This window comes from Ambystoma mexicanum, chromosome 6p (assembly GCF_040938575.1).
Source record: "Ambystoma mexicanum isolate Mex_15411 chromosome 6p, UKY_AmexF1_1, whole genome shotgun sequence".
Classification (NCBI taxonomy): Eukaryota; Metazoa; Chordata; class Amphibia; order Caudata; family Ambystomatidae; genus Ambystoma; species Ambystoma mexicanum.
Window position 1 is genome coordinate 1,357,962,079 of NC_090935.1, and position 23,592 is coordinate 1,357,985,670.

The 23,592-nt window shown below is 46.0% G+C and overlaps 1 protein-coding gene across 4 annotated transcripts in view; it reads left to right on the forward strand.

Annotated features, from left to right (window-relative positions):
- The window catches only part of NFIB (nuclear factor I B), an 870,278-nt gene that overhangs the window by 40,577 nt on the left and 806,109 nt on the right, over positions 1 to 23,592 (forward strand). The gene's annotated exons all lie outside the window — the stretch shown is intronic.

A 23,592-nucleotide genomic window follows, 5' to 3' on the forward strand; every position in this document is an offset into this window, starting at 1 on the left:
GTGCGTGGAAGAGTGAATAAACCAGCACACAAGATGACTAATGAACTGTAAGGAGATCATGCAGAAGGTACCAGCCATTTCATAGTATACTGCCCTCAGATAGGGCTGTGTACATTTCAAGGATGGCAAACGAGCAGTAAACAAACTCTTCACCCGGGCGCTTTCTGCGGTGACGAGGGGCTGAGAGTCTCATTTTGATCTCTTTTCGCCCTGCTTTTTTCTGCCAAAGTCCAATAACAGATGGCAGCAGCTGAGCCTTCCAAGGATTTGCCCACAGCATCTGTGCAGGCCACTGTTTGCAGGTTCAAAGCCTGGCAAGGTCAGCTCAGGCTCCCATCCTTTCCACAGGGATCTGGCTGTGTGGGGTCGTGGGGTTAGCTAAGGACAGATTGAAATGGGACCTAATCATGTCTAAAACACTAATTGGTCTTCAGGGCCATGTGGTATTAAATTGAGTTGCTCAATGCCAAGAAACGAGCCAGTTATAAAGTGTTTGCATTTAAGAGCTGAAACCTCTTTTCATGAATGACCTAGAAAAATAAACTACCTACCAATCTGGAAATCTGGTCATGACATGCGTCAGCTTGGAACGGATACCGGGAAGGGCCATTTTACAATTATGCTTCAGTCTCATGACAGTGGAATCATCCTCAGGACCGTTCATAAAACTTGCAGGCGATTTTCAAACAGGGAGCAGCGCTGTATATGGTAATGTCGACTTGGATATGACTAGTGTTCCAAATAAGATTTTGAAGTGGGAGTATTTTACTCCCTATTTTTTAAAGTTGTGATCAAAATTATTTTTTAGGGAGTGAAAATGTAAGTTCAATTCCCAATGAGAGTATTTTATAAGCAAGTAAAAATGTTTTAACTGGAGAACGGAAATGTTTTTGTAATAGTTATTCTTTTGCAGCTAGTTCTTCACACATATTAAAAGATACATCTTTATTTCTTCAGATCAGGCAGTAATAATAGCAGTTTCTTCCTGTGGTACTACTGGTCCAAGCATATCCATGGAGCTGTATGATTGAAAGCAGGAGCACAAGTTCATACGTGTCTGCTTCCAATTCTTTGTTGGGTGTATTTTTACTCCCTATTTTTATTATTTGGGAGTATTTGCCCGTTTTAAGGGAGTAAAAGTGGCTGATACACCCCATAGCTGTAGGACTGGATATGACCACCATTTGTCTGCAGTGACTGAAGCAGACTGGACAGCATCGCATTCTGGGGAAGCCCCACTCTAAGCACAGTGTTTGAGCCACAGAAATGACTATCTCAACTGGTTTAAAGAGGTATATTTGTCAAAAATATCTATTTGTGTCTTTTTAAATGTTCCTTGGGTAATGCATTGTTTTCATAAAGGTACATTTCAGGAGTGGACATTCACGCTGGTCTCTAGTGAGTCTCGGAGGCAGCCTTCCGAATTCAGGTGTAATCATGGGCGGATCTCCCTAAAAGTGACGCGCAAATCGCCCTGGCCTCACCCACCACAATCAGTGGAATTTGCATAAGCCGGTGGGTGAATGGTGGCACTCAAGCTTCATGTATGGCTTACTCTCATATGGCGTAGGTGGGATTCAGGCACACAGAAGGATTCAGACGGGACACGCAAGCTCGGATGGCATCGGGTAGTTGTGTGACATTTGGGGAAGTTATAAAGTGGAAACCGAGTTTGGCGATCCATATGAGGAACCCAGAAACTACCCATTCCCTTTCTGGGTTTTGTTATGCTGCAGGAAGTGGGAGGAGTTGAATAATGTTGTGTGGGATGTAGGCAGCATATTATGCAAAACTTTGACCTGTTTATATTATTTAGGTCAGCCTTGATTTTCTTCGTTCGAGTAGTTGGGGTGACTGGTTTATTTCTGATAAGGATACCATCCTTTGCATTGTCAATTCTTTGTGGATGGATTTCTTCCTTGTACTCTTAAGTTATATTAATGAAAACTCCATTCTTCTTAATTTTGGTTTTTGTTTTGTTAATGAAACCTTTATTAGTTGTCTTCATTTAATTTATGGAGAACTTTATGTGTTTTCTTAAGTAACGTTGGGAAATCAGTATCTTTTTTTGTAGTGAAATCTTGGTTGTGTCACTTATTTTGTTATGGAACTCACTCTCTAGTTATGAACATGCACTTTGTTTTGTTTTCTTAGTTAGGGAAACCAGGATTTGTGTTTTTTTAGGGAAAACATTTTGTTGGCATTCCTTTAGATAGACTTTACTGAAAGCTGCAGCCCACATTTTCTGAGTGTTACACTTCTTCTTGCAATGAATACTTTACACATTTTTCCAGTTACACAAGTGCCAGATATTGAAATGAATGTCGCCTATCAAGATTGATGCACATTGTGTGAATTTAAAAATGAGGATTTTAAAAGTCCAAGAATATCACAAAATAAATAAAACTTATCAATATTGTTTGAAATTGCAAAAATGGGTAAAGTATTAATTGAAAGAAAGAGTGTAAAACTCACCCAGAAAATGTAGTCCCATCGTGCAGTAGGTTGGGCTGCTGCCTTCAGTAAAGTTGTTGTTATCCCTGACCGGGAGATACCATAGAGACGAGACAAGGACCTTTGAAATTCAGGAGCACTCTTGTTATACCTTAATTCCTTTAGCTAGGGAAAGTTTAATGTGTTTTTTTTCAAAGTAAGTGAAATCGTACTTTGTTGTGTCACTTATTTTGTTAATGAACTCTTTCTTTTTACTCTCTAATTCTGAACATGCACTTAGATTTGTTTTCTTGGTTAGGGAAACCAGGACTTGTGTTTTCTTAGGGAAAACATTTTGTTGGCATTACTTTAGCAAGAGAAAGCTTAATGTGTTTTGATTTCTTTGTTAGGGAAAGCCGTTTCTTTTTTTATATTTGAAACTTCCTTTGATGTGCTTTTGTTTTTATAAGTAAAGTTCACGTTTTCTTTTGTTATTTTAGTTTGCGTGGCTTGTATTGCAGGCAACATTATTTTGTCCTTGTTAATAATGTTTGCTGCCAGCATTTTCCTTTTGTAGGTGCATATTAGTAATTTACATGGTGACATTCCTTGTACCTGGTTTCATTTTCTGCATATTTATTTTTATTTTTTTGAGAAAAGATTAGATGGCAATGAGAGTATGTGGTTTCCATCATTGAGTACAGTGGTCTTGATACTTGCGGAAATGTTCTCCTACTTCCAGTTTGAAGCGGGGAAGCTGAGTTACACATCCTCTTGAACATGGAGGCGAGCCACACTGAGAAACAGCCTTCAGTTCCAACAAATCCTGAACACGAGGGAGTGGCAAAGAAGCTTGAGCAGGAGTCGGTGATGGGGAGGAGCCTCATGGAAAGAGTGAAAAGGAGGAGATTGAGGAGGCAGTACCACCAGCGAAGCAGGGACCTGGTGGCACTGCATTTAATAAGGATGTGAGGCATGCCAACGTGTGTGCTTGTGAGTTATCTATGAATCCCTCCAATCTTGGCATCAACTTCCTGGTTCTGGGATTATATCAATGTGCCCAAAAGGATCGTAACAAAAGAAGTTGAAGCAGTCGTGTGCACATAGTGTCAAGCACCTGTCTGCAGGGGCAAGCTCTTTGGCATCCATTCATTTGGTATCAAAGCCCTCCTACACCACGTGCAGCACTGCACACACCCAAACCACTGTGTATACCAGCGAGGGTCAAGAGGTTTTTGTTGCTGGAAACATCACAGAACTCTCAGGGATGACACAATTGTAAGAAGAAGTGTTGCACAACTGTGATATAGTTTTAGATAGGTACACACACACACAGACACACTGTCTCTCTGTCTCTGCGGGAGTTGAACCCCCTCCAAGCATTATCACTGGATCTGCAAGTCCCCGGGTGAATGTCCCAGAGGGCAGGGATGCAGGTAACATTGGCCAGCAGCTAGAAACATGTTGTACAGCCTATGGTCACATAATTAGCCTTGGAGAATTGGAGGAGTAGGGGTGGTTGGGCAATGGCTGCTGGATTGTCTACAGTTTACCCGATACATTTTGAAAATACAGAAGGTGTTGTGGCAAGAAGCATGGCCAAGCTGTGAAACAAGATCATTCATATTTTATTAATCTCAAGAGACCAAAACAATGAAAAGGCAATTTGAGGAAAGAAATCTGGGGACAGAGCACATTCTACACTGTGCTCAATGTAATTTGTGTTATGCTGTCAGTTTCATGGTCTCCAGGCTCTCTGGTGGATCTGAAAAGGAGGGTTGGTTAGTGGGATTGAGAGGGACAGTGCAAAAGACCTTTGATGTGCTGTTGGTAGCTTCAGTTCGGAAAAAACAGTCACTGTGCACTGCGTGTGTTGCTTGATATGTCATTGTTTGGCAAGGTTTTGTGCATGAGAGTGTATGGGTTGGTTTTTGTGTTTGTGGTTTGGTTTTTATAGTGCGTTTGGTTTAGAGGGGGATTGCAGGTTGTGTGCAGTTTGTGCCGGCTTCAGGATTCTGCTCCCGTAGGAGTACGCGTGTTTTGTTTTGGTGTTTGAAGGTGGCTATGCAGGATATTGGAAACGCGTTAGCAGGGTTAGTGATGAGGGCGGTCTGTGCCCTTGTCATCTAGGATTCTAAGTTTTGTGTAATGTTCTGGTGTGGATTTAAGTGAGGATTTACAGTAAAATATCTGTTTCCTCTCTATCTTTGCTCTGCCTCATGTGGAAGCCCCACCCTTTGAAATCCCCCACTGTTCATAGGAAAGGAGCGCTGAGGAGAATATAACCCAATGCCACCACCGCCATATGTTAGCGCAATTGGGCTCACCATCCGATACCCAGTCACTGGGTCATGGCCCCGCTGATACACTTGTGCCACTTGTGCAGTGAAGTGAACATAACGCTCAACCTACTCCACCCAAGAACATCTTGTTTGTAGGACTATTTCAAGGTATCTGAGGGGGCTTCCAGCAGCAGAAGGCCAGCATGATGTTGTGCTGAGACAGCAGTGCCTACTGACAGTCAGAAAGGGCACACTGAGTGTAGTCCCATCCAATTCCTAGGTTTCATTGCCCCATTGAAGCACTGGCGTTTGGAACTCGACAACACATTGAGCCTCATTACGACCCAGGCGGAGGACCATGGTGCTATTAGCACCATGGTCCATGCCGGTGTCCGCCATGGCGGAATGGGGGATTACCACCCCATTCCGAGGTTGGTGGGGCGGTAATTCCCCATGCCGCCATGGCCCTTCCCCATTCCCATTTTTGCCTCATAGGGCTCAATGGGAATGGGGAAGGCGCTAATAACGGTACCGCAAATTGCGGTACCATTATTAGCACCAAAGTCCCTTTCCGGGTCCCTACTTTTAACGGCTGGAAAAACCAGCCGTTAAGGTCGGGTCCCGCAAAGGGACCTCATAATCAGGCGTTAAGGGTTTAACGGCACTGACACCTTTTACGGCGCCGTTAAACCCTTAACGCCAGGGTCGTAATGAGGCCCATTTACTCATCCATCGGCTCCAAACACAAGAATGTTGGTTCCAGTGTCACAGTCCCAGAGAGCAAGGACACAGGCAACAGGCAAGGAGAGTGGACACAATAGCATGCTCTCAAGTGATGTAAAAGTATGCCTGCCGCGCCTGTGACCCTACACTCTAGACACAGGGCCTCATTCTGAGATTGGAGGTAGCCATGGTGCTATTTGCGCCGTGGCAGCCTCCAATAACGGGTCCGGCACCGGCCTTGTTCAATGGTGACTTATCGGTGCATTCCGACCCTGGAGGGACCGGTAAGTCCCCATTGAAGAAACCATTCCCCATTCCCATTTGAGCCCCCATAGGGCTCAATGGGAATGGGGAAGTAGCTAATAACGGTACCGCAATTTGCGGTACCGTTATTAGCGCCCTGGTCCCTTAGCAGGACCCGTAAAGGACGTGTGGTCAGACCACACGTTCTTTCAGGCTCCCGCTAAGGGACCTCGGAATTGGGCGGTAAAGGATTACCGGCACCGGTCTCCTTACCGGTGCACGGTATCCCTTACCGCCCAACTCATAATGACCCCCTATATGTGATAGTGAATGGCTGAGATTTCTATGAATGACAGGTCGCAGGATGATCGGTAACTAGAATGACTGGCATTGGAAGTTTTCAAGAATTGAATACCTTTATTTATTTAACTAATAATTTTGGGCGCTAGCGTTCAAGACCAAACCGGCGATTACATCAAGCAGTTTGAGTCGAACACTACACCTGAAATGGAACCTTCTTTTTTTATGGGTCACCTGGGGCATCGCATTGATGGGGCATTGTTCTAGGGTAGGTAAACATGTTTGCCTTCTTTGTAAGGTATAACTGCACATATTTGGTTTTTAAACCATAGCTCTCAACCTGTCAAATTTCTAATAAGGTCATATGATTGTCAATGTATTGAATGCATGTATATTTTGGGGGGCCTAACACCTGAAACTTTTTTAGCTGCTAAAGAAGATTAAGTGGGGGTTTGCCCATTTAAATGAGCTTACTTCAGAGCAATGGGATATAAATATTTGTGCGCAAGCACTATTTTTTCACTGAACTGATAACTCTATTGGAACCATTTTCCACCACAATGTTCTGACAAACTGGTTCTCCCGCTCTCAAGTGTCACTGGCAATTGCTTTGTGTACTGTCGACGGAGTAATGGTGAAAGAGACGGCACACAAGAGCAGGGCTTCAGCAGCCCTGGATCCCAGTTGCTCACAAGAAAAGCAGAGTCAAAGACTTGCTCGTGCCCCATTGGCTCCCCTTCTGGTGGCTTGATGGGGGTCGCAGAAGATGCCAGAAATAACATACTACATGGCCGTTTGGGGCTTTAGAATGCAATGATATCAGCCCCCAGCAAGGCTCATCCTCTGTCCCCGGAGGCCCGATACCGGATGTCATGCAGTGGGCTAACGCTTAACCCGGCCAAATCAGAAATGCTCTCATCTGGCATGGCCTTCCATCCCCGGTGATCTTTCCTTCTGAGATGTCTCCTTGGATGAGGATCTGAAGAAGTTCCTTCTGTCCAGACCACGGTATTCAAAGTGGTGAAGGCATCCTCTCGACCCTTAGGGGATGGTGAAGTATCACTAAAGCTTCCATTTGTTTTCTCTACTTCCTAAAATGGACATCTTGCTGGGCCCCCATCATACCTATCAGGCATCAGCCGTCAGTGCCTTTATATCTTCTTCAATGGACTACGGGCATGAAGAGGGTGGCCTGTAGGCCGCTTTGAAAATGCTTCAGCCAGTTGGCCTGCTGGTCCGACACGGCATGCCCCCGCCTCTCGCGGCCTGCAGTCTCTGCACTGTCTTACGTCCACAGTAGAGTCAAATGTGAAGCTCTTCTGCAGGCTGGCTGCGTACTGCTCGGTCCATATTGTCTGCACCAAGATCTCGCATGAGACATATGAGTGCTATACAAATACAATATGACCCACCACATCATGCCTAGCGTATTGAGTACAGACTTCCTTAAGAGAAATAAAAGCAATAGTGACGCATCTGGGAAGTTCACGGGATTTGGTTACATTTACACGTATTCTTTCTTGAGAAGGACAGGTGTTTTTTTGTTGACTCCAACGTGTTCGCTGGTGGAAAGGGCGCCCATAAAAGTCATAATGCCTGCAGCTCATCTCCCATGAGTATTTTCAGCTCTGAAATGGAATAGCATTCTTTTAATTTTTCGTAGGTTTCTGTGAAGTCGGCCACCTCAGGAGGTGCAGTCCAGGGCAAAGGGCCAGCACCCATCCTTTTGATATAACCACTTTATTGCCAGATTCGAAGGCTCCCTGTTATCAACAATGGTTTGTTCCAACTTGCTGCCCCTCTTGGTGTCCAGGCCAGTGCTTGAAACTGCTAGGCCAGGGCATTAGGAGTTGTTATGCAGGACATGCCTTGCAGGAGCCAAAACTCAGATTGCTGGAATCTTAGATCACACACAGTAATGCTGGGTGGCCTAGGTGATGATCATCACAGCCCCCAAAATAATGGCTCTCAGTGGCAGCGGGTCGGTTTTTTATTAGTGGGTATCCGTTTTTCCCACCAATATGCAGGAGCTAGCGAGCCTTGCAAGGGATCCCAAAGCAACCAAGGCAGATTCGCGTGGGTCCACCTTGAGATCTTTTTTTTAAAAGAATGGATTATAAGAGTTCCTTTTATGCCACACTGTCTGTGAAAATGTGGGTAGACAGCCACTCAGCTTGCAATGTTTTTTTTATAGTAACCCATGAAAAAATCCATAGTCGCCAACAGCACACAGAAGCATTTGCCAACACATTTTCATGATGCTTTTCCCACAATTTATGCCAGTATTCAAATAATTTTCATACTGACTTTGTCCATATATGTCCATGCTGACTTCATCAGTGAATGCCAGTATTCCCGTATAACAGTAACAGAGGGTCATCAACCTGTGGCTCGCCAGATGTTTTGGACCACAACTTCCATAATCATTCACTATTGGCTATGCTGGATAGGGCTGATGGGATTTGTAGCCCAGCACATCTGTTGAGCTAATGGTTGTAGGCCTTTGCCATATTGGAACATACTCATGTTTGCATTGGCCATAATGCCAGTAAAGATACTTTAAGAAAACATGATCATGCTGGCTCTGCCAATATATGCTATTGACTTCACAACTAAAAAAAGCCATTTCACAGTAAGAAAGCATGTACAGACTGGCTGCCCCAATATAGGCCAGTGTGGCCAAGCAAGAACACTTATCATGTTGGCCTCACCTTTCATGCTAATAAAATATGCCATAACAAAGCCCGTATAGACATATTTTCTTACTATGGCATCATGTCATAGAACAAGGCTACAATAATTATTCCCAAAAGGGCATTCCCCTCAAACATGTCTGAAGAGCAGATCTCCCCTCCACTTAAACCAAATAAGTTCCCCTTACTTAGTTAAATAAATTATTTTCTGTTCGAATCAATACGTTTGGCTTCATATTTCCCAGTGCAGTATTTTTGTTGTATTTCTGTGAAACAAGCATTCAGGTCACCCTGTAGGCTGGCGAAACCTTCCCTTAATAATGTGCAAGTCCAAGCCAAGTGAAGTGTGTCACTTTCCTCTCCAAGTGAACACAAACATGAAATTATTGCACTGCATTCAGATGAGGGGATTGGCTTCAATAGCACACACACAGCTGCGGTGATACCAGCACTTCTGGAAAGACTCTTCAGAGGGCATCGGCTCATTTTAGCAGCAACATTGCTTCGCTGGGGGAAAGTGCTGGCACTTATTTACCGCTTTGCCTTGCTACTGCCACAGACTCTCCTGTAGCTTTCACTCCTGGGCTGCCGCTTCTCCTCCTGGGACACCAAGTTCCCCGACAGGACAAGAGCACCATTCAGGATGAGGTAGTCACAGCTAACAGGTGTCCAGAAGGGAAAAGGAAGTGGTGACTGTACGCCCCAGAAGCATTCTCAACATGACACAAAAGAGGAGTAGTTCCGAGGTGATTGTGAAAAGTGTGACCAAGGTCATAAGGGGCACAGTCACCCCAAACGTGGGACAACCATTTAAGAAAGCAAAATCCGGCAGCGTGGCTTAGGAAACTGGGAAGCGTAAAGTAGCAGAAGTTGTAAAGCTGGCTGCATTGTAACCTTTGGTAGGTATGCAGTAAGATCGCCTTTGACAGGAAGTTTGGTAGATGTTCAGCAATCTCAATGATCAAATATTACCATCAAAAAATGATCCCACGTCTTTTGTATGGAGTGGAATCGGGCTTACTCTCAAATATCTGGAATAGAATAGAGTCTTTGATAACCTCTTCCTAGGGGAACGCCCATATCGGTGATCGGACTTTAGGTGGGCTTAATTTCACTTCAATCATGGGCGGACTGCAAGCCTTTGCAATTGTTAAGATCTCTTCTACTCCCTCCTGCGAACAATATACTAGTGGAATTACGTTCAGTGCTTTTTTGTAACTCCTCGAGAGTTTTTACAGAGTGGTTTCACTCAGGTATGAAATTGTTGGCTGATTATGACCTGAATCTTGACAAATTGGTAGCAGTGTACATTGACAAAAAGAAAAGTATGTTTGAGCTTGACTGGGTAAAGAATAGAGAATTAGCTGTGTGCTATCATTCGTTTTATAACTTAAAATATGAAACTAGAGCATTTAATGATATGCCGTTCTACCTGAAAAAGCACCTGTCAAGAAAACATTGTTGTGACATGCTATGCTTTAAACTGAATGTAATTTCGACTAGGGAAGTCACTGGCTCGAGACAGGATTTCAAGTGTTCACTGAGGGTATGTAGGCACTGTTTTCAAAACATTGAAACAAGTCGACATCTTTTGCTAGAATGCTTTGTCTTCACTGAAATTCTCTGTAAGCTTTTCCTCTGCTTTGTCCCTGATATAGCTCTAATTAATACCGAGTGGTTTTGGGGAAAAATATTGAAAAGCCACAAATTATTTTTAGACTGGTCTATTCTAAAACTTCTGGAAGGTGATTTGGATCAAATGATAGGAAATACTGGATGATTTGAGCGGTTTTTCTTTTAAATAATATCTGATTTTCTATTTGATTTGTTATTATGAATTGAAGTTTTATGAAGTGTAAAATTGGATGTTTTGTGTATTTTAAATGCTTTTAAAGGTTTTAGAAATATATTGATTATGAATTGATTATGAATTGACTAAGAATTGTAATATGATGTGAGAAATGTCTTAACTAATGTGTCTTTTTGCAAAGGGTTGAATTAAACAAATGCAAATAAATAAGGTTTGTCTTTACTAAACAAAGGGGTTCGCCTCTTACCTGAGTGGTGGGTCTACCTGGACTCAAATTCACATTATTTAGCTACTTGGGTAAAGAGGCATACATACCGTCATCAAATGACTGCTTTAAGATTTCGTTTAGATGGAAATATCCAGTTAAAAATGAGCAATTACCTTCTGTAATTGTGATGAAACCTACCATCATGGTACATAGTGCGTTATCAGGGGGTTGGGGCGGGGTGGCACAAATGTGGCGGTAACGCTATTACTGCTGCATTGCCGCTCTGCCCAATCCTGAGTTTGGGCAAAAGAGGGAGGTTTTCCTCCAGGTTTTTGCTGGAGGTAAAAGTCTGCCCTTTCTGCCATTTGTGGTGCTATTACCGTGGCGCTAATACCGCCGGTGGTAATAACGCCATTACTGCCCATACAGTCCTATGGACTCTACAAAAAATGGTGAGTAACAGCCATACCACAACTCGGGATTCAGCGCTAGTAGCGCCAGACTGAGTTGTGATAATGCAATTTGTGTTGGCGGTATCCCAGCACAAGTTACCGCCGGGATACCGCCAAGGCCGTGATGAAGCCCTATATAGTCTTGTAGCAGACGTTCTGCTCTGCATACCATAATAGCTGGCTTAGATGCTGTGCTGTACTAGGGTCCACATTTCTACGGGGGGAACATAGGCCTGGCACTGTTTTAACAGAAGCAGACCCCAGTGAAGGTCTCGATTTTTGTTCAGTGAAAGCAAAACGATTGGGAATATAGAAAATGACAGTGTGTTGCCTACAGCGTCCCACAATAGTGGACATATTTGTTGGGAGGTCCAACGAAAAAAGAACAAATTAAGAGAAAAAGAAAGCGAGAGACGATAGATGGGAGACAGGGAGAGAATGAGAGAGAGAGAGAGAGAGAGAGAGAGAAAGAGAGAGAGAGAGAGAGAGAGAGAAAGAGAGAGAGAGGGAGGGAGAGAGAGGGGGAGAGAGAGAGAGAGAGAGAGAGAGAGTACAATTGGAAAAGTGAGGAGATAGCAGAAATGAAATAATGGAAGAGGAATGTTGGTAGAGATGGGGGAATTACATTTCTTAACATGTCTTTTTATGTATTAACTGTATGGGGCCAGGAATTAAATTATACTTAGATATGGTAGGTGGGAGACACAGAGAGAGATAAAAAAAAGAGAGATCGCAATTGATAAAGCGAGAAGGCAGCAAAAGGGAAATCGAGGTAGAGGAAGCTTGGCTGAGGTGTGAGTATTTTATTTCTTAACATTTCTTTATATGCATTAACTGTCTGGGGACAGTAATTAAGTCATATTCAGAGATGGTAGGTGGGAGACAGAGAGAGAGGGGGGAGACAGAGAGAGAGGGGGAGACAGAGAGAGAGAGGGGGGAGACAGAGAGAGCGAGATAAAAGTACTGAGAGCAGTTGATTAAGTGGAAGACAGCGAAAGGAAAATAGAGGAAGCTTGGCAGATATGAGAGAATTGGATTGTTTTCATCATTTCTTTATATGCCTGGGGTCATTAATTAGTACAAATTCACTTCTTGTCATTTTCGTGCCTGCATTATGACCAGACTCATTGCCAGGGGCTTCTAGCACCTGTGATCCGGTCAGTACATGTCTTCATGCATGCAATACATGCTTGCATGTGCCTTCCATGCTGGAGAAATCCTGCACTGCGCTATTGCACGACAGCTAGTTTCGGACTCGATTCATCCCATGCACACAGCAATAAGGGAACTACTCGGGGGTGACAGTCTTACCTGCTGCTCCCAGAGACCAACTGCAAAATGGGGCCCTTGCCAATCTGGAACCTACATGGCGTTCAGCCCTAAAGCCTGTGAGTGCCCCCATCCAGGGGGCCTAGGGTGTCTCCACCAAAATATGGATTATCGCTGGGACTCGGGGAGAGTCACAGTGCTTGGTACCCTCATGCCCCCAATTAGGACGTATACGTGTATGCTTTGTGGAAAAATACAACCACTTTTTAAGGGCATATATATGCATCTTAAGGGCACTGAAACAGTGGAAGGACCCAGTCAAGAAATGTTTTCAGGATAAGCGTAGCCTTTGGAAAATATTGCAATTTAAATTCACTGTATTCAAACGTGTGACGTGTGGGTGTTCTAAAAAAACAGGGATACATTTGGCCCTTGGGGACCAGAGTTGGACCCCATCAAACTTATATTTAATGACTGCTGCATGGAAAAAAAACGAATTTGCTAACATCACCAAAGCTGACACTTTATTCGTATGCGTATGAGGAGCCCAGGCACCCCTGAGTTTATAGTGAGATGAGGGCCACAGGAAGGATCCTACCCCCCAATGCTATACTCTGCCAGCACTCGGCTTTTTCCCAATGTCTGCACGTATGCAAGGGGCTCACAATCCCACTTCAAACCTCTTATTGACGGCTCTGTGTTATATATTGGTTTTAGGGGAAATTCGGGGTGTTGGAGATGGCCTCAAAGCAGTAATTATTTAGCAATTGAATCAATTCAATTACAGGGCACGGAAGACTCCCGTCCCCTGGTCTGACGACCCTCAGTGCATTAAGTAGAGGGAGTAAACTAGGAGCAAAGCAGGAAGCGGCACCCCATCCTCCCCAGCAGATGCTTGGCGCGGCCGCGCGCAAAGAGGAAAACCATAATTTGCCTCTAATCCCTCACTCAAGCAGTTGTTCATTAAGAAAGACAACTCGTGTAATCTTGATTATTTGCTGGGATATCTGCTCTATCGTGTTGCCGCGTGCAGCTGCCGGGCTAATGGAATATGACTTAGAAGGCCGACCAATCTGCTGCTCAGACAACATGATGCAGATTTAGGGAAATTCAAGGCTCAGATTAGCATAATACTAACTAATCACAGAGATCGTTTGCATTCATTACAGCGCTGGACAAACGCTGCGCAAAGGGAAGACAGCAAAAAACAAGAAGCATAGAGATGAGATCTTGACGCGGGGGCGTATACAAGAAGGCTTCTTTCGCTATTGAATTTGCGGCGTTAGCCTTCATGAGAAGGATAGTGTGGAAACCCTACAGCCTATTCAAGAGTCCATGACCCCTTTTTATTAGAGATCAGCTGGTGATTCCACATGGTGCCCTCCCTTCTCCTTGTATTCAGGGATTTACTCATTGCCGAACGCGCCAAGGGTGATTGGGGCAGGATAATTGCTTGCGTCCGTTGTTGCCTATGAAGTGCCACATCGAAAACGGCATCTAACTATGCGAGAGTCTGGTTTATTGAATGTTCGATGCATTACTGTCCAAAGTGGCATTTGTTCATTGCTGAACGCCTGCATGCCTCTATACCGTAGTCGTCCCCTAGCGATATCCTGAAATGGGTCTCTAGACTGTGGTTGCAAGACTCCTATTTTAGGGTACATAAGGGGAGTTTTGTCATTCTCGTGTCATCTTGGAGCTTTGGGAGCATCAAGAGATGGGTTGGGCTGGGGTTACTTGGGATGGGAAGTTGGAGTAGAGGGGGGCAAGATGGCTGCTGCTGCTTTGTTGATGCATGTGGATCCCCACACACAGAACTCGAGTGAAGATAAGATTCTAGGTATCTTTGGAGGTGATGTGTCTAGTGAGATCCAGCCTGGGCATACCCTCTGTCCAATATGTTTGATATCAAGAATGAGTTTGTGTGGTGACTGAGTCTGGTTCAAGCAGGCATGTCATGTGCTTTCAGGTTGTAGTCATGAGTGTGTCAATATTCTGGTGATGTGGAGGGGTGTGGTGTTAGTTAGGGTCGAAGGCTTGTAGGTTAGTTGGTAGTTAATATTGCCTCTGACCAAGACAAAGCCACTGAGCGGTGCAATGGGGCCTACCATCCATCTGATCCACCAGAGATTAATGAAGGGCATTGAATGGTAAACATGTGTCAGTTACACATTTCAAGTGAACATCAACATAACACAGCATGCAGAAGAGCTTAACAAAGCAGAAGAATTAAGTCCACTATACCTTACTAACTCTAACATACATACTGCACTTTCAAGTATTGTACATTACAATGCTGCAATACTTCATGGAGTGCACCAGAAACAGCTGATTAAGCTGATTATTACAATGAAACAATGTTCCTGTGTTGCACAGTTCTTACCATCCATTTCTATGCAATGGTGGACCTTCTATAACGTATATTGTTTTGTACTGAAATAAACGTTCTATATACACAATATTATAAAATCACCTTGTAATGTTCGCTCACCATGACATTAAAAGTGACAGTAACCTAGCTCAAGTTTGCAAGCCTAGACTTCAATAAACATTTTGACCACCAGCTGCTACGTGACTTACCTCATTCTATACCCAGTTGGGCATGTTAGACTTAGTATGGATTACGTTATTGTATACATGTATGACATATGGAACCATGGGCTGTGGGCAAGTTTGTAAATATGCGAACTTGTATTTAAGATTACACTTGCCTAACAGGGGAAGTGACCTTGGGGAACACATGGACTTACAGGGCTAAATAAATTCGGAGACTTTAAAATATTACCGTATAAACAGGACACTCCCAATCTTCTCTTGACGTTAAGGTGAACTATAGCCAGCTCACAGCTGAAGAATGTTGTATTATTGGACGCTTCCGCACCTGCCCTTCTCCCCTATCCCCTCCCTCTTTCTTCCCATTGCATTCATCTATACACCTTCAACTCTTGGCAATGCCACTCCTGTCACTCTGGCAACTTGCTTGGCATACCCAATTCTCTCCCTTGTAACAGCGAGAGTTTCGGGGGAAAGCCTCATATCGCCAGGGCCTGCCTGAGCTCTACTCAAGTCCATGACACAACTACACAGCAGCCAGATTTAGCACCACGTATCGTCTGGTGTAGATACCGCCATTAATGTTAGGTTTTGCTTGTGAAACGGGCTTCATGTTCCTTACACTTTCCCTCACGCTTACCACTAACTAATCACAATTAAGAAACACACATCCCACCTAACACAACCACAATCCCTACTCATCACCTCATATGTTTTTCCCCCACTAAGTTATATGCCCACTGGCTAATCCCCCCATTTCTGTCACCTCCTATCCCCCCAATCCTTCTTCTTTTATAGTCAAAGACCAAGGTCTGATGACAGCCTGGCAGGGTCACAATACGCTGCTTCTCAGACAATGGGCCTCATTACGAGGTTGGAGGCAGCCTTGCCGGTTTTACCGGCAAGGCTACCTCTAAACTCGCATCAGGGTCCGGCACCCGCGAATGGGCAATTTCCAGCCTATTCCGGCCCAGCCGCACCCGGTAACTGCCCTTTCGCGGGTGCTGGGCCCGGTACATCCCCATTCCCCTTTGAGCACTGTAGGGCTCAATGGGAATGGGGAGGGTGGTAGCACCGGTACCGTTAATAACGGTACCGGTGCTACCATCATGTTCTGCTCGCGGGTGCCGGTACGGCCACCAGGTCAGACCTGGTGGCTGCAAGGGTAACTGCGAGCAAACCTCCTAGTATGGCGGTATAGTAGCAACAGTGCCGGTAGCCTTACCGCCATACTTGCAATGAGGCCGAATGTCAGGTGCCATAGGACCACTACGGTGGTGGTTGGTGCAGTACAAATACCATAACATAAGATTCTTGCAGTTCGTGCAAATTATGGAGGGGTCACAAGAAGAATTGTTGGTTAGCATATTTGCTCATCAGGCTGTTTTAACTTGTGAGCCAAGTGAAAATACGAACCTTCGCTTTCTACTTGTAATTTATCCAGCCTAACATGAGGCAGAAGTCCATAGTGAGAAATAGGAAATTGTATCTTTTTGCCAACTCTGGGCTGGTGGAAAAACTACCATACACCGTGTAAAGGATTTGAACTGTGCCCTCAAGGGAGGCCATGGATCCCTCAGTGGCCCTTTGCTGTGGGGCTGGCTGGGGGCGTTCACAGCATAGTACTGCCTCACTAGTGGATAAGTGCAATCTACCTTGTGCTGTTCCGAGCACACTAGAGCAAACATTGGGCCTCATTATAAGTTTGCCGTTCCGGAAACTATGGTACTGGTAAGCTTGCCGGTACAGTAGTTCCCGGACCGGCAAAATACGAGTTCTGCTCGCGGGTGCCATTGTGGCACCCGCGAGCAGAGCATGTCGGATGCACCGGCACCGTTGATAATGGTGCTGGTGCATCCGGCTTCGTCATTCCCATTGAGCACTATGCGGCTCAATGGGAATGGGGAAGAATGTTTTCCGGTGCCCAAGAATGGGCAAATACCGGGTTCGGCAAGGCCGTAATGACCCGGTAATTGTCCATTTCTGGGCGCCGGGAAAGAAAAGAATACCGGCAGCAGCCGTGCCTGTATTATGTCGTAATGAGGCCCACTGTCTTTTGCGTAGAGGGTCACTTAATTATTAGGGGCCATAGTCGGGGAATGGGGAAATAATATGCAAATGAGAAATCAGTATTCCTGAAACTTTCCCCATGGCTATTCGTGAATAAAAGGAAGCCAGTTGGAAGCAAGACAACGCAGAGCATCACAGGTTCAAAACTTGGTCCCGCAGTTAGAGATTGGTCTCTGGTATTTGGCGTGCAATCAAAGATTAATTCATTAAAAGATCCGGCGCCAGACTTGGAGACTCACAGCCGGACAAAATTGGTCTTTCCCTTTATAGACACTGCCACCCTGAAATGCTTCCCAGAGGAACTCTCTGTTGCCCACCCCACCCCGTTTTAGCGTATATGTAGTCATCCTAAGAGCACAATCGGCCCACTTCTTATATATATATATGATACACCTAAAGGGCACTGACATGGTTAAAGCAAACTTACAATAGCCCTCTATTGATCTGCATATACACCACTCACGTGTGCAGTAGACTTGGGGCCAAGCCCCTTATGCACACAATGGTCACCAACAAGGAGTCTGTTCTAGATGAATTAATTGACACCAAATCCAATGAGGGGTGCATGACTACAGCCGTTCCTGTTGTGAAGCATGGGCAAATCACCCGAGCAATGGAGACCATGCCAGCCATCGATATGCACCCTGGAAAAACAATTAGAATAAGAGCCTCTCTCTGAACATGCTGGACCCACTTTGTTGTCCTGTGAATCCATTGGTTCTCTCCGGCAAGGCTTCCTCCCGGGCACCCTGGCATCATGAAGTGGACCAGCATGAGACCCAAGGCAACTGTAGTGCCTGCGTGGTCGCATCACATGCTAGTGCACAATGCATCCCGTGATACCCCAAGACACACCCGCCCTCTCTTCATCCAGTTGCAGTGCCCTCCAGGCACCAAGCATTGCCTCATATGCCTTGAACGCCTCCCACCCCTCCAAGACCTTCCAAGAAGCATGATGAACAGACCATGAAAACCTAAAGGCTCACTTGCCTACACAAACAACCCTGATTGCCCCTGAGTCGGTTGCTGCAGACGGAAAAGGTCTATGGCCAAGTTTCTCAACTACCCTCGTGATGTTCTCCAATTATTTTGCTTCTGAAATTAATCTCCTGTGTTCCTAGAAATCTGCAAACACTCTCCCAAACCTTACATCTACCAATCACACAATCCAGAATATTGTGTATGTGTTGGTTTGCATTTATGATTAGTGTCACAGCCAACTGATTACTTGTTTTCTCCCCAGCGAGAATCCAACCAAGTTGGACCTCCCTCTTTTCTCTTCTGCCCTTACCACCCACCCACTTTGTACCGTATCATCTTCCTACATATACGTTCTCCATCCCTGCCATCGCTCCTCACTTTCTGCAGAAACCTTCCCTCCACACTCGACTCAACAAACCAGTTCTATGCCCCAAAGTCCTATTCAATGAAAGAATCAGCAGGAACTTTCCACCTTGCACATTACATCACCTTAGCCCATTTTCAAGCCAGCCCCTACTCAGTAGCGTGGCCTACCTTGTATACAAGAAGCAGTGGTCTGATGAACCCTCTACCATTGTGCCTCGTTAACATTTTCTTCTCGCGAGAATACCCTTCAACTGCCTCACCCAAAACAATCTACTGTATTGCTACAATTGGAGTTCTGCAAGCCGCCCTATACTGAAACAGCACGTACACACACACGCCACACACCCTATGATGCTCAGTGCCCAGCAGTGTCCATCCTTCTCAGTGTCCATCCTTCTCATTTTCTGTGCCACTTTAAAAATAGCAGGACAAAACACCCTGGGGTGAGATTATTTTGGCATATTTTTTCATTTTGCTTCCCTCCGTAATGAGTTTCCTTTCTTTAGCCACCTTCTCTGTTCGACAGCCGCTTCAACCTACCGCATCACCCGGAGAGTGTGCCTCCAGGGACTCGAATATCCCACAGTGATCGTTCTTGCATCAAGCCAGCCAGCTAGCATCCACATTGGCTCCCCTCCATAATTGTGCACAACTTCATAGGTAGAGCATGGGTCTATTCTCACCAGCTGCCCCAAGGTCCTTTGCGGATACAATGAGCACCTCCTGGCTTCCTGTACTTGTCAATGGCCCGTATGTATCCCCTCTTTTGGTCTTGCCGCACTCCCTCAACTAATGCCTTTCCATTACTCTATGCAGCCAGCTCACTGTCCTGGATCACTGTCTCCTCATAATGGTACTCTTCTCAGCCACATGCAGTCTGTACATATCAGCATCTACCAGGATCTTTACAGCCCTTGCATGGCAGTGATCACATAGGCCCATAGGTTTGCTTGGTAGTCCAGATTCATGCACTTTCCTTCACTGTGGTCCTCAACTTAACAGTCTATCGCATGCCTGATTCCTCTTAGACCCCCCGGGTGGTGGGTCTTCTGTTGGGGGCACCCTCCACAGCTCTCTTGGATTCGGGCCCCTTTCCCCTCGTTGGACCAACTCATCGCCAGTGTTCTAGTCCAAGATTCTTGGACCCATAGATAAGTCATCCATAAGTACATTATTAAGATACATCCAGTAAGTTCATAGGAAGAGAAGAGCCACGCGCTGCCGACCGCCCAGTCATGACATCATTCACTCTGACATCAACCACTCTCAACATACAGCAAACAGGTATAGGTTTGATGGCATACACAACACAACCCTACTACTGCCCTGGCTAGCTTCTAATGCTAATCATCAATGTGTGAAGTCATATTAAATATGGCATGGTAATATTGAACTCACATAGACTTCCATGGATGTGTTGGTAGGAACAATGATTTCAGCAATGTCTTCTGACTCATCACAGGTGCATGGGGCAAGGCGGCCATGTGGGCACTTTCCGGCCATGCAGTCCGAGATGCAGCTCCCAGGGGCAGGGTGGGAAGGATACCCTGGTTACCTACCCAAAACCTAGGTCAGGAGGTTGGGGCATGCCACATTAGCTACAACAAAATGGTTCTAGGTGATTTTACCGAAGATTTTTTTATTCGAGCCATTTTATACCCAAAACATTTTACAGAAAAAATACTGAATCTTTTTATTATTTTTTATTTGGTGGGCTCATGCCTCCCAAGCCCCGAGTTTCCCCATGTTTAACCCCCAATCTCCACCCCACCTGTTTTAACCCATTAACCTATATATATATATATATATATATACTAACATTTTTCCAGTAAAACTTGCCTTGAATAAAAAATTCTCACTGGAATAAATCACTGGATACCCAACAAAACACCTGGTCATATAAGAAAGACCTAAAGTACATGTAACAGTGTAACAAGCTCTGCGGGCCCGTGAGTCAACCCTTGTGGTTTGAAAACATCCCTGAATCTGTTGGGGAAACTGAACTAGAGGCAACCCCACTTACCGACATTCATGTAGAGGAACAGAGTCCTTGAGAACATGCTGCTGGAGTGGTGCTGGCTCCGAATACCCCTTGCAAAGCTTCTGAGCCTCTACGGATGTGTGAATCTTTAGCAAAGCACAACATGGCGTACTGACTTTACGTATCACCAGTCTGGAGGATACGTGGAGTCTGCATTCCTTGCTTAGAAACACATGAAATTAAACATATAATCAAAAATAGCCAGTTCCAGACTAACATAGAACATCACTTATATGTGCAGAACCTCACAGGGATTCAGCCATCGTGAATAGGGGGAGAGGCATAGCCCAAAGATATCAGGTGTGTGGGAATTTAGAGAAAGATAAACAGAACGTTTGGTAAAAGTTGGAGAAAGGAAAGGCAGTGGAGCAGAGGAGGCTGGGATAAGAGTAGGAGTAGAGGAGCAAGAGGACGTGGTGAAAGGAGGAGCCGATGAGTGGGAGTATGATCTGAGGAGGAGAATGTGGTGATGGGAAGAGTCAATTGGCTGAAGGAGGGAATACTATCTGGAGGGGGATTTTGAGTAAGGTACTAGTATTTGGCAGGGACAGCGAGATTTAAGGTGGAAAATGAGGAGAAAGGGAGAGTAGAAAACTTACAAAGAAGTTGAAGAATAAAAGGAAGACGAGCGGCCCAAGACTACAGATTGTGTGAGAAAAGTGGGAGAGAAGTTTATCAACTCATGAACTGAAGTTTGCTGCTGGATCCTTTTATTCATCAAAAGCCAATGTGACAGTTTCATGAAAACGAATGTCCTATTTGCATGTGGAATAGCATTGGGTGTCCAACAAGGAGCCAATAAAGAGTGATAGCTCGTCTCGGGAGGACAGTTCAGGGGCAACGTGCTCGCCTTGGAAGCAAGACGACACTCGGTCCCCGGGTCCGCTCTTAGAAACCTCTGGGTATTAAGCGCATTATAAATAACCGGATCATCATCAAGGACAGTTGGTAAGTACCAGGAGAACCCATATGAACAAGGGTATGTCAGGGCAATGAGGAGGAGAGTTAGAGTGAGCTAGTGGCCTATCGAGCTAGGACGCTTGGTCAGGGTTGTTGACAAGAGCTCAAAACTGAGCCTGCAACCCTATGGGTCTTCTGAGCCTCTGGAAGAAGCTTATGCCACTTTTTACAGACTCGACTGTGCTTGAGTTGGAGTCAGGAACTGAAACCTTTTTTGTACCCACCAGTGAACACTGTAGGACATGGGTGCACAACATACGGCCCCCGGGACAGTTGCGGCCCGCCATGCTGTTTTGTCCGGTCCGCGAGGCACAAAGACTTTCCTAATGGAGGGCGGCCCGCAAGCAGCATCGGCCGCCCTCCATTAGGAAAGTCTTTGTTGTCTTCCGGGCCGGACAAAACACTGTACGTCAATGGCTCAGCACACATGCACCACGTCACTCCTACGAGCCACGCAGTGCGTGTGTGCTGCACCAATGGAGTGCCAGCACTACGGCTGGCGTGGCCAGTAAGGCTTGATGCCGGAAGGCATTTCAGCCTTGCTTGCCACGCCAGCCGTAGTACGATTCCATTTACCTCGCCAGCGTTCCAGCTTACCTGCCTTCCAGCACGTCTCCGGTAAGTGGTCTGTGTGTTTGTGTGTCGGGTCTGTTCTGCTGTATGTTTGTGTTGTGTATGTTGAGATGGGGGGTGTGGGGGTGTGTCCGATGTGTATGAATGTTTGTTTCTGAGTGTTTGTGTTGTGTATGTTGAGATGGGGGTGGTGGGGTGTGTCTGATGTGTATGAATGTTTGTTTTTGAGTGTTTGTGTTGTGTGTGTTGAGATGCGGGGGTGGGGGGGCGTGTCGGATGTGTATGAATGTTTGTTTTTGAGTGTTTGTGTTGTGTGTGTTGAGATGGGGGGTGGGGGGGCGTGTCGGATGTGTATGAATGTTTGTTTTTGAGTGTTTGTGTTGTGTATGTTGAGATGGGGGGTGTCGGATGTGCATGAATGTTTGTTTTTGAATGTTTGTGTTGTGTATGTTGAGATGCATGTATGGGTGCATGCTTCAGAGTTTTTGTGCTGAGTTGGGGGTGGGGGGTTCGGGTCTGTATGGGTGCATGCTTGAGAGTGTGTGTGCTGAGTTGGGGGTTGGGGGGTTCGGGTCTTTATGGGTGCATGCTTGAGAGTGTGTGTGCTGAGTTGGGGGGTGGGGGGTTCGGGTCTGTATGGGTGCATTTTTGAGAGTGTGCTGATTTGGGGGGTGGGGGTTCGGGTCTGTATGGGTGCATGTTTGAGAGTGTGTGTGCTGAGTTGGGGGGTGGGTGGTTCGGGTCTGTATGGGTGCATGGTGTATGCTTGAGAGTGTGTGCTGATTTGGGGGGTTCGTGTCTGTATGGGTGCATGTTTGAGAGTGTGTGTGCTGAGTTGGGGGGTGGGGGGTTCGGGTCTGTATGGGTGCGTGTTTGAGAGTGTGCTGATTTTGGGGGGTGGGGGTTCGGGTCTGTATGGGTGCATGTTTGAGAGTGCGCTGATTTGGGGGCTGGGGGTTCGTGTCTGTATGGGTGCATGTTTGAGAGTATGTGTGGTGAGTTGGGGGGTGGGGGGTTCGGGTCTATATGGGTGCATGTTTGAGAGTGTGCTGATTTGGGGGGTTCAGGTCTGTATGGGAGCATGCTTGAGTGTGTTTGGGGCATAGTGTTTGGTTGGGGGTGAGGGGGCCATGGGGCATAGTGTTTGGTTGGGGGTGGGAGCCATGGGGCATAGTGTTTGGTTGGGGGTGAGGGAGCCATGGGGCATAGTGTTTGGTTGAGGGTGAGGGGTGCATGGGGCATCGTGTTTGGTTGGGGGTGAGGGACAGGGGGCATAGTGTTTGCTTGGGGGTGAGGGACAGGGGGCATAGTGTTTGGTTGGGGGTGGGAGCCATGGGGCATAGTGTTTGGTTGGGGGTGAGGGGGCCATGGGGCATAGTGTTTGGTTGGGGGGTGAGGGACAGGGGGCATAGTGTTTGCTTGGGGGGTGAGGGACAGGGGACATAGTGTTTGGTTGGGGGTGGGAGCCATGGGGCATAGTGTTTGGTTGGGGGTGAGGGGGTCATGGGGCATAGTGTTTGGTTGGGGGTGGGAGCCATGGGGCATAGTGTCTGGTTGGGGGTGAGGGGCCATGGGGTATAGTGTTTGTTTGGGGGTGAGGGACAGGGGGCATAGTGTTTGGTTGGGGGTGGGAGC